We start from the raw sequence: 12,580 nt of genomic DNA, 5'->3' as shown, positions 1-12,580 counted from the left end.
ATTTAAAAGTTAAAATATAGGACATTTTGCAGTCATTTGATCACTTTTAAAGCACAAAAAGTCTCTGAATTCCTTTGACAACGTTTTTACGCTAGCTGTTGCTAATCAATGAGTATCAATGAGAGAATGAATGCGCAAGAATTGAAAAGTGAAAATATATGAAAATGTGCATTTTTTTGTCGTTTTGCTGCTTTTAAAGCATAAAAAAGTCACTTCATTCTTTTGATAGCATTGTTACGCTATTGCTAATCAATGAGTATGGATGAGAGATTTAGCACTGGTTTCCATATTTGAGCTCAGAGCCATATGCACCCATCATAAGAGCACCATGTGGTCCCCGAGCCATAGGTTCCCTACCCCAGGACTTTAACCAATGGGAAAGAGAGGCAATTTAAGATGCAATGTGCTGAGTGCGCACTCGAGGCGCACGGCCGCCTTGGACGTGACCGACCATATAGGAAAGCGTCCCAGGTGACGTATTGTTTTTGGCAAAGGCTTCGTTGTGCTCTTAAATCTCAATGCGACGTGACCTTTGAGCATCTAATGAAGAAACGGACGCGATCGTCTGCTCCCGAAGGAAGCACCTGCGCGCATTGCCTTGCCTTGCTTTGCTTCGCTTCGCACTTTTTCTTTCTCCCCCCTCTCTCCCCCTTTTTCTTTCTTTCTTTCTTTCTTGGGCGCGGAGAGCAGCTGCCTAAAAACAAGCAAGAGAGTCTTGGAAACGGGTTGGCACAGTTTTCCGCGTCTTTAATCTTCCATTAGCCTTTGTGCGCTGCACAATATGGCAACTGTAAAAAAAAAAGCCGTAGCTTGGGCTCCAATAAAAAGTCCCCAGCTCTGCGCGCGCATGCGCCTGCACGTCTTTTAGCCAATTAGGAGGCGAGTGTGGGCTTTTTTTTGTTTTGTTTTAGGAGCGGCTTCGGTCAAGACAATGCCATTTTATAGTGCGACGTCTTTCTTTTACGGACTCAAGGGGAGAAGGAGCGAGTGTGTCTAGTGCGCACGCGCGCGCATTGGTTTGGGTTGGCCTGTGGTTCGTTACGTCTCGCGTCACCTGGTGCTCTCTCTACGTCACTTGGTCATTGTCCTCCGCTCTGTTTTGTGTCATATTTTGACGGGTCGAGCTGGCAGATGCCGCAATTGTCGCCTGGAGCTCCTCGAGAGTGAAAAGGGAGGAGCGAGCAAGACATCTTCCTCTTCATCTTCACGCCAACACAAGAAAGAGAGAGAGAGAGAGCCCCCCTCCCACGCCACGCCCCCCCTCCTCGAACGGACTTCAACCTGCTCCGTTTCAGCCTTTGTCTGCCACGTGAATAATTCATGGTAATAGGGACAGGTTTGTATACTTTGAATGCGGCGAGCACAGGTGCGCGCCGCATGGCGTGAATGGGCGAGCGAGCGACTCTGGGTTTTTGGGGTTTTATCTTCGCTTTTTTGTTGTATTTTTTTTTTTTTTGCTGCCAAAAGCTCGAGGGCTCTTGTCCCGCGGTCTGTAGGCGGATGGGAAATATGGTCATCTCTTTGATGACTCGCGACGGGGACAAAGACGGCTTGATGGAAAGAGGGGAGATGCGAGAGGGAAAATGGCCAAAAAACAAAAAGAGGGCAATTAAAGGAGGGAGCGAGAGATCATAAAAGGAGCCCTCGCAACTTTTTTTTGGGGAGGGGGGGGGAGAGAAAGCAATTTTCGAAGCAGACGACGACGTAAACGCATGACATTTTAGTCTGCCCCGAAGTATCGGATAGAGAACTGGGAAAGAGGTCGTTGAACGCACCTTAACGCGTGCGTCATCGTGACGCGCAGAGAACGATTCGGTCATCACGGGGCGACTTCGTGCCTGTAAACAAACAAACGGAGACAAACACACAATTAGACAGTCAATTTAATCTTTAAAGGTATTGATTTTAGCTCACGTTATTCACACTTCAAATTTCGAGTCATGAATTGGAACTCCACAAACAACTCCAAATGTAGTAAATGACTTCCTTTCAAAAAATACACGAGAAATGATAACAAAATTGCACATCTACGTAGAACATGAATAATAATAAAAATAAATGAATAGAAGAAAAGTCAAGCAAGCACAAGTGGAGAAAACGATCATTCCACAACGTGAAGACTGATCAATCAATCAACTTGGATCACTTTCTGTTCACTTCTGGTCAATTGGGTGAACTTTCTAAGTCACTTCCTGTCCATTTTCTTCCATTTACTTGTTCGTGAGTTGTTAAATATGATTTTATAGTCTAAATCACTCGGCAATTGACGTTCCGTTGATTTGGACCGAGAGGGCTGTCTGCCATCAAATACCGGCTGCCGACTCCCGCAAGGCTCGTGGGGGTGCCGGAGCTTGACCCAGCTGGCTACGGGCACCCAGAATCAGCGAGCAGCCAATCGGAGGGTACCGGGAGACTAAATGACTACCGGTTGTGGCTAGGGATCATTTTGGGGACTACTAGCTACACAAGCCAAAACCTCAAATTCCACAGAGTGACCTGGGTTGACCGACCTGGGTTCGAACCCTCGATCCCGGAACCGCGAGGCGGACGCGCTAACCGCCATGGGCGCCGTAGCCCAGAGTGGGCGTCCGGCTAGGCCCCGCTAGGCCCCGCTAGGCCCCGCCTTTCCGCCAATGATCCCATAAAGACGTGTGGCTAGGATGTGTGAAAGGCGGCTGGATATGAGAGGCATTGTGCACAGCTTTTGCGTGCCCCCTCATGAAATATTACAGTCCATTGAGCGCACTGTGGGGCCCTGAAAAGATATGGAAATGGACTGGGCTGGATGGATGGATTGGCCACAATAAATCAGCCATCAAATAGAGAAGTAGAAGAAGAAAACGGATTCCGTTTGGGGCGCCAACTTGGACCAACCGGGGCTCTCAAAGGCCATTTTATCTATCCAAAAAGGGGGAGGGAGGACTTGTTTTTATCCAGGCCATGCCACTTTGGCCATTTTGTCATTTTTCACCAAAAGCTGTCCGTCCATCGCTTTTTTTTTTTTTTTTTTTGCGTCCGGTCGGCTGCTTCCCTTTTGGTGGTCCGGCGCAGCGGGGACGGACGGATTTGCAAGACAAATGCGGCGGCGGCGTGCGTGCGCGCGCGGGGGCGTGAGGGAGTGGAGTGGAATGGAGTGGCACAAAAAGGAGGGCGCTTGCTTGGAGTCTGCCCACTCCATGGAGAAAGTCAGCATTATGCGCCCGTCAAATCGATCAAAAACAAAAGACGCCCCTCAATGTCCGGAGCACCAAAACCGGGCGGGCGATCGGGCGACCTGCTAAAAAGGGACTCGGCAAACTTTTTGAAAGAGACAGTCAAAATGTAAGAAAATGGTTTTCAATTTTTTCTCATTTTACTAGGATAAAGAGTCTCTGAATTCTTTTGATAGCATGCTGTTGCTAATCAATGAGATCAATGAGTATCAATGAGAAAATGAATGCAGAAGAAAACAAATCAATGCCACAGTGCCGACATGACGTTCCTATCGGTGCGTTCGAGTCTCGACTCTCATATTTTAGCTTAGAGCCATAAGCACTCATTCAAAGAGCCACCTGTGGCTCTCGAGCCACAGGTTCCCTACCCCTGTGCTAAACGCGCCTTGTGTTCCATCCTATTTCTTTTGCTCCTTCCAATCATCCTTTTTTTTCATGAACTCTTTTCATTTCAACTCCTTTGGCGTGTTTTTGAACTTTTTTTTGGACCCGTTTCCACTTACGTCGAGTCAAAATGGAGGTGGAGGTCAGCAAGGCACCGGCCGGTTCTGAAAGAGAAAAAAAATGGGAAGACGTCAACATGGACAAAATTGGAGGCACCCGTGAACGGGCATTTTGAATAATGGCCCGCCGCGTTGAATATTCATGACGGCTTTTGTTAGGGGGCGCTGGCGCTCGGCTGCCACCGACAGCCCGAGATGTCCAAAAAAAAATGTCCATTCAAATGGTACAAAAAAATGGCAGCCGAGGGAATCAATCAAGGGTTGGGAGCCTTTTTGAAAGAAAGAGCCATAAACTATTCTTCTTTTCTAATGTTATTGCTAAAGAGCCAAGAAAAAATAGATGAAAATGGGATTTAACAAAAAAAAGTACCGTATTTTGCGGACTATAAGACTCCAACTACAGTCTGACTTACCATGTATTCCTTCACTTCCCGTAGCGCTCATCCTCAAGAGGCTTGCAAGGTGGTGAAGCATGTGAGATGAGGTCAAAGTACCCGGAGATAATCCACCAGGCGGGCCTGGGGAGAACATGCAAAAAGTGCCAGTTTAAAGAGTCTGGAATTGAACAAATGCCATTTTTTTGGCCACTTTGCGCGTTGAATTTGACGCTAATGGACGATGGAATGGAGAAAAGATGATGTTTTGTCCACTGGGCCCTCCCTCATTGGAGGTCCTTGCCAGCCACGTTATTCAATTATTGCTTGTTAGCGGTGCAGTAAATGAAGTGAAAAGCTTGCCGCCGGAGACACTAATAAAAGAGTCATATCCCAATTGACGGTGGGATAATTGACAGGACCTTCAAGGGAGACCACCTAATTGATTAGAAGCTTGTCCCTTTGCCACATTCTGTGGGGGAGGGGGGCAGGGAATGCCAAAAAAAAAAGTCCGCAGCAGTTTCATGTGGGCCGGACCATTTTAGATTGAATATTCAGATTTCTGGATTAAAATCTTTGAATATTATTTTTTTATAGATGTAAAACAATGTGTATTTGAGGTTTTTTTTTTTAAATCTATTTTTAGATTTTGTGATTGACCACACAAAATGATGCGGCGGGCCAGATTTGGCCCCCGGGCCGCCACTTTGACACCGGTGGTCTATTGTTAGGGTGCAAATAATAAAAATCAAGATGCCACTTTTTGAGTGTAAATATCTTCAATTTAAATCAATATTGTGGGTGAAAACACAGACAGACATACAAATACATGAAAAATATATACTATACACATTTAGTTGTGTATCTTTAGGATATTTCTCTTGGGAAATTCCAAATGTTGTCAAATGTTGTCAAATGTTGAGAAAAAGAGTGTAAAAAAAAAGCGGGTCTAAATGGCCCATTGGTCGCGGAGCAAAAAGCAAGTCACGGCCTTGATTGGGCCCATTCTTGGCCACCTATCAAAGTGAATGTCGGGCCCACCCCGTGGGAGGGGCGACATGACATTTCCACGACGCCTTCTAAACGAGTCAGCGGCCACTCCAAAGCAAATGGGAGGGACGCGCTTTCAAGCAAAAGCGTGTAACTCCGTCCCAAGTCGCCGCCGCCGCCTTAAAAAAAGACATTGAGGAGTGGCGGAATGGCCAGAAAAGAATGCCGGGGGGTGACGGCGTGACCATCGCCTAGGCCAGGGGTGGGTGGGCAAACTTTTGGGCCCAGGGGCCAAATTGACTTTAAAAATTTGACTCCACATGGGCTGGGTCAGCACAAGATTGGATACATATAAAAAAGTGCATCCGTTAACAGTACATACGAAACATAAAGAGAAAAAAGGACTAAAGTATTAACATACTCATCACTCCTCATTCAAATCAAAAGTATAAAGTAGAAAGGAATGGATTAAGAAATATTCAAATAAAAAAAAAGATTTTCAGGGCTGCAAAACAGCAAAAACAAAGAAGAGTGGACACAGCTACTGCCACTGGCTTCCGCGTCACCGCAACATTTTGGGGATTAAAAATAATAATTTGGACAAGGTCGGCGGGCCGGATTACAAAGCCTAACGGGCCGTATGTGGCCCGCGGGCCGTAGTTTTCCCACCCCTGGCCTGGGTCATGGCGCATCTCCATTAGGGAGCGCTCGGCATTCGGAGGGACGTTTTTTTTTTTTGTGTGTGTAAAGGCACTCGGTGATGATGATGATGATGATGGCAGCGGCGTAGATGTGACAAAGTGAAAGGGGGGAGGGGGGGGGGGTGTTTGGGGTCCGGCCGGGGCGAATGGTAAAATGGGGGCCTGCCCCGGGCCTGACCCGCAGCTTTCACAGTGCTTGAACACATCAGAAATGCTATTGTGGGAGGTGATTAATTGAGAGTGATAAGTTACCATGAACGCAGATTGTTACAGGCTTTAATGCGCCAGGCCTGGCGCATGAAATGGCGCTTTGACTTGCCTTTGTGCGCCAGCATATGGGCCCAGACGTATTCAGTGACAAAAGACGCGCTCCAATTTATCACACTTACGTACGTCCTGCTAACAACGTGTCGCGCTTGCTTTTCTCTTTGCCAACCTGACCAAAAGAATGCCTATTCTTTGGTCACATTCACTCTTTTATTTTTCCCCGACTTTGGCCATCCGCAAACTCGCACATATTAAACATACTTTAAGCTTTCCATTTTGGTTAGCTAGCATGGAAGCTACCACGTGACCCTAAAATAATGACGTGATGTACACAAACTTATTCAAAAGTGTGAAAAAAAGACTTCATGGTGATATTACATTCTACTTAATCTTCTGTTCCCAGCCGCTTTGGCTCCGCCCACCACCAAAAGTTGATGTATCCATTGTTTTGGGTCAATTAACTATGAAATGGCAGCTGGATTCCATCGCGTAACCTGTTTTCATTGACTTTTTTTGTCCCGCTTATCCTCAGAAGAGTTGTGGGGGTGCTGGAGCCTGTCCCGGCCCCCCCAGGCTGGCCCAATCGCAACACACAATGAGACAAGTGACCAATCCCGCTCATAATTTAGGACCGCGTGATGGAAAACGAGCCTAAACGGCATGTTTTGGGGATGTGCGAGGAGCCACGGTGCCAAGGTGGGCACCTTTGGGGGTGCTTTCAACCAAAAGTGACCAGCTTCTGGAAGAAAAGACAAGTTGGGATCCTGGTGGCAAGTCTTTCTTGATCGAACATCAGTAGCCGTTTGTTATTTGCAAGATGGTGGCAAAAGCAGACATTTGCAAGTTTGGCCCGGGTCACATTCTGAAGGGTCAAGTTGCTCCCTGGCCTAAACGTTGACTCGGAGCCGGCTCCTTTTGTTGACCTTCCTAGAGCCGCCATCAGCGGCGGTAATCCGCTCTGATTAATAGCGGGGCTTCCGTGCGTCCCATTGGGCCTCTGTGGGCCGGCCGGCGGCGGCCATGTTGACACAGGGCTCCTCGGGCCTCCGTCATGACAAGTGGACTCATTAGGCCCGGGGGGGAAACGGTCCGCCGGTCGATACGGGGCTCTGATCTTTGCTCCCGTCTGGCTTCGACATCCCGCCGCCACAAACGGACAGACGGACGCTTTGGCCCCTCCCCGTCAAAATAGATCGGACATTGTGTATTAAGCGTGCGCCTCCGCCAGTGTGTGTGTGTGTGTATGTGTGTGTGTGAATACATTTGTCCACAAGTGGCCGAGGCGACAAATTAAAGTCTTAATGAAGAAGCTTGGACAGAGAGAGGCGTATGAATATTCATCGCTTGGCTGAAAAGCGAAAAAAAAGCCCCCCCAAGCCCCCCAAACATGAGGAGGCTTTTTAAACCACGGCGGCGTTACAGCTGCACCTGGTCAAACTTCAACTGTAAACAACTAAGAGAAATGAATTCAAAAGGGTTAGGGTTAGGGTTAGGGTTAGGGTTAGGGTTGTGTGTGTGTGTGTGTGTGTGTGTGTGTGTGTGTGTTTCATTTGTGACACAAGCAGCTCTCTTGTTAATTATATTATTTTGCAGGCTACTAAATAGCCATTCAAAATGGCTAATTCTGAAAGTGGAGGAGCGCCCTTCCTAATTCTACTCTACGGGCAAGTTTGGAATAGATTTACCGCATTTTCACGACGATAAGGCGCACATAAAAGTACTAAAATTGTTATCACGATAAAATCAAGTAACTGAGTGGATAGGACAACTACGGCAAGCGGCCATCGACTATTTTTCCGAAGATAACGTCAAGTTGGAGATGGAGTCGAGCCACGCGAGGCTCGCCCACGGCGCCCAAAGAGTTAAATGGGGGAGGTTGATTACGGAGGCGTTGCCGCACGGGTTCCTTGAAAAACATTTGTGTGCCTTTTTTGGGGGCCCATTTTTCACGCTCCCCTCCAAGAATGGCCATTTGTTTGCCCCGTCGCCGGGAGGCGGGGTCGACCCCTGACCTTTCTCCGGGACCCGGGCCCACCGCTGCGGAGGGAGCGGCTCGGGGGAGTCGGCCGGTGAAGGTCGGGGCGCCCGGGGTCAACGGCGTAACATCTCTCGCGCTCGCCTTCAATATGCCTGCCGTCACCTAGATGGACTTGTAATGACCATTAGGACCGACCAGGCGGCGGGTCGGAGGAGGGTCCCAGGCGGGTCGGAGGGTCGGCATGCTACTCATGGACTTGCCCTGGCCGTTTGGAATGGCCGCCACGGTCGTGTGGCCTTTCTCTTTTTGTCCAGGGGCCCTTCGGGGTAGCGCGCTAGCATTAAGCAAAGCGCTATTCTGACCAGAGCGGGCGGTCCAGCGGTCTGCCTCATAGTTCTAGGGTCAAGGGTTTGATCCCAGCTGGGTCCTTGCCGTGGGGAGTTTGAAGGATCTCTCTGGGATGGCGTGGCTTTTCTCCGGGTACTCCAGTTTCCTCCAGCATCCCAAAAAGATCCATGCTAGGCGAGCTGGTGGAACACTGTGAATTGCCTACGATTGGTCGTCCTTAGTTTCCTTGTGCTTTGCGATGAGGGGTTGGCGGGTTAGAATCCAGCACCCCCCGAAACCCTTGTGAGGATAAGCGGGATGGACGGCTATTCAAAAGTTGACTTTTAAAGCGTGCTCTTACTTTTGAGCCATTTGAAGGAAAGAGTCACGTGTGGGCCCCCGGCGGCCAATTTGAGTGTGGGAGAAGATCAAGCAAATACAGGTGCATTCAAGGCTTTCAAGGGCTTCTTTATCTAGCGCAAATGTTTGACACACGTTTTGGAACTCTGCTTGTTAACTACGTAGCCTAGCCTAGCGTCGCCTAGCGTTACCGATACGAAACGGAGACGGTGTTTAGGAAACTTTGGTACTCACGTGAATGCAAAGGATTGTGGCCAGGAGGGCCCAGTCGGGCACTGCTTAACTCATTGGTCATCAAGGATGGCCCCAGAAGTCCGTAGGAAGGGACGAGGGTCTGATTCCTGGACAGAACAGAGGGGGGAAAAAACATTTGAACTCATTTCAGATATGGGCAAACTACGGCCCGCAGGCCACAAATAGGGCCCATTAGGCTTTTTAATCCGGCCCGCCGACATTGTCCAATTTTTTTCTCTCCCCAAGATGGCGCCGTCCCGCGGAAGCCAGTGGCACTAGCTGTGTCCATTCTTATTTGTTTTTGGTGTTTTACAGCTCCTTTTTTCTCTTTCGGTTTCATATGTACTGTTAACGGATGCACATTTCTATATGTATCCTATCTTGTGTTGACCCAGCTGACCCCCCCCTGGCCCCCCCAGGCGCGCCCCCCTGGCGTATTCTGCCGGACCTTTGTGTCCTAATGGTGGGCCTCTCACTTCCAGAGTGCAAACAAATATATACCTTGGACACTAAGTGACAACATTACGCGCAATTCTTCCATGATCGCTCCCCCAGTTTCAATGAAAAAAAAAAAACTTCTTTAGCCCCGCCCTCCCCCCCTCCACTAGTTGACTGGAGTGGCTCTTTCTGGAGTGTATCGGGAGTAAACACCCTCGAGATCTCTTTGGCCGCTGGTCGTCTTGGCGAGGACAATGCGCGCGCGCTAATAGGGGCCACATTCAAAGACGCGGTCAGTCCCCGAGTGGGCCCCGCCCCCCCCAAGGTTCACGGCGGCCAGGGCCCGTGGACCGCCGCGTTTTCACGCCGCACAATACGGCTGAGCCGTCATTGTTGTTGGAACGAGCCAGCACTCCTAAAAAATGAAAAAAAAAAAAAAAGTTTTGGTCCTCCAGCTTCAGATCGATCGGAGCCCGTTTTGGTTCAAATTGGTCATGAACAAACTAAAATGACATCTTTTTTTAGGAATAAGAAGCCCAAGACTAATGTGTTGGGGATTAACCCTAAACGTTTAATCAACAAGACCTAAGCGCACTGCATTAGTGCTATCTGAAAAAAAGTGTGTGTGTGTGTGTGTGTGTGTGTGTGTGTGTGTGTGTGTGTGTGTGTGTGTGTGTGTGTGTGTGTGTGTGTGTGTGTGTGTGTGTGTGTGTGTGTGTGTGCGTGCGTGTTGACGTGCTGCTGTTTGACGCATTCTCGCCGCTATCGATTTTTTAGTTAATATGCAACTATTGTTTTAGCACAGCGTCCACCACCACATTCAGTCATTGGCCCCGTTCATTTGCATCCATGTCCATGTATATGTATATATATTTATAATTCAGCAACACGCTTATTTATTGATATATTTATTTGTGTATTTATTTATGAACTGACTTGCGATCTATCTAAAATGTCATTTTCCGTGTCTATATCGTCACCCTCTTGCTACTGTGACAACCAAATTTCCAAAATACGGAATGAATGAAGTTTATGAAGAAGAGGAAAACATTTTCCAAAAATTGGACATTGTTGGGACTGAATAGCGAGAGTGAGCAAATTGACGTAGCCCCGCCCCTCCCACTCTTTACAGTCTCCCCACGGTGTTTTTGCGAATAGACATCATATTTGAGTAAAAAAAAGGGGCGACGACGGCTTTTTGGGGGTTTGTTTTTTTGGAAGGATTCCAGGCAGATTGCTTTGAATGGCGTCCCCGCAAACAAAAGCCTCCATCGGGCCAACTTTCATTCAGGTTGCAAAAGTGACAATCAAGTGGCAACAAATTGTAAAGAAGAAGAAAAAGAAGAAAAAGAAGAAAAAGAAGAAGAAGAAGAAGAAGAAGAAGAAGAAGAAGGCCCGCCCGGCAAGCCGCCCAAGCAGAAAAAGTCCATTGACGGCGTCGGAAGTGACACTCCATTGATTCAAAGAGCCCACCAATAGACTCACCGCCCGTTTTTTTATCTCTTTTTTTGCATTGGTTTTGTGGAGTCGGCTTGCCATTTAGTGTTTTTTTTGGGGGGCTAATTGCTAAAATGAGCTATTTAAAAGCAAGCACATCATCCCCTCATTTTTTGGCCTCTCTATTAGTGTTGTAGAAAGAAATGACCCAAGATGGCGGCGTGCACGGGTGCAGTGGCTTAATGCTGCCATTAGCATTAGTATTAACATTAGTATTAGCATAAGTATTAGCAGTAGTATTAGTATTAGCATTTTTTGTCATGTTATTATTATTATTAAAATAAATGATTTCCATTTGCTGATGGGTTTGGAGCTAACAGCAAAAAGTTCAGTGAACAAATGACTTTTAAGAAATGACGGCAATTGGAAAACGTTGAACTTTTTCCTCCCCCCCAAAAAATGGTACTTGGAAGCGACCTCTCACTTTTTTGGGGGGCTCAAGAGCCCCTTTTGGCTTCAACCAGTTGACCGCGGAGGGTACGAGCCAGGGTGGTGTGGGGGGCCTTCTTCCTCCGCACGGAGGCTATTGAAAAGGTGGGGGGGGGTCTTGGGGGGGTTCCGCCGTGTGTGTGTGTGTGTGTGTGTGTGCGCGCGCTGGTAGAAATGGCCTGGGCGAGGCTGCCAATCAATTTGTTTAACTCCCCGGGCGAGGGCAGCGATTGGCGAACCCGGCGCGCACACTGGTTCCCCGACAACAAAGCTCCACATATGCCCTCCCAGCGGGGAAACGGGGGGGAAACGGGGGAGAAACGGGGGGGAAACGGGGGGGAAACGGGGGGCCGGCGCGTTTACAGAGCCGCTTGGAGGAATTTGGAGCTAATGGGATGAAAGGGCGTCCGTCAGCCAATTCAAGCGCGCCGCAAATGGAGCGGAATGCGCCTTCCGTGGTGTCACTCATATCGCCGGCCCGGTCCACCCCCGCCTCCTTAAAAAAAAAAGAGCCTGTGGCCCACCGGGTGAGCGCCCGGCGCTATTTGCGACGTGCCGTGGCGGACAATGGGCGACACAATGTGCTATTTGTGCACGTCTGCTGCTCCTTTCTATGGGCCTTTCTGCCCTTTTGTCCTCTTTTCCCCTTTTATTGCCTTATTGACTTTATCTTGAGTTTTAACTTGCACAAGATGGAAATTAGCATTAACAAGCTATCAGCTTACATATTTACGTGGATATGTTCACTGTCCTTTTATGAGATAAAATCAAGGTATCCATTAAAATCAATGGAATTTGTGGGCGGATGTGACACAATGTTGACCTTTTTGAAAATGCTAAGGAAAGTGACTTTTTTTAATCCAAACTATGGGGGAAGAGATCCACACAAAATCAGGGTGATTATCAAAAGGACAGAATTAGAAATGAATCAAATGAAAGCATACGAGCACAAATGGCATGTTTAGGGCCACACTAACATAAGATTGCTTTAGCACAAGGCTGTCACACTGTGGTCTGTAATGTCAACTGGGACCATTTTACATAGAATATTTACTTTTTTTAATAAATGGATTAAAAAGAACTGGATTAAAAGCCCTGAATATTCTGTTTTTTTTAGAGATCTAAATCAATGTTTACGTTAGCTTTGTTTTGTATATTTTTAGATTTTACAAAATGATAAAAAAAATGTTTATTTTGGTGGTACTAATTGATGGGGGGGGGGGGTATTTCAAGTCTTCCTTGTGTTGAAGGGGAAGACATTTCAAAGGCT

The sequence above is a fragment of the Stigmatopora nigra genome, chromosome 9 (assembly GCF_051989575.1).
Source record: "Stigmatopora nigra isolate UIUO_SnigA chromosome 9, RoL_Snig_1.1, whole genome shotgun sequence".
NCBI classification, from domain to species: Eukaryota; Metazoa; Chordata; class Actinopteri; order Syngnathiformes; family Syngnathidae; genus Stigmatopora; species Stigmatopora nigra.
The sequence above is the reverse complement of the archived record's forward strand: the minus strand, read 5'-3'. Positions refer to the sequence as shown.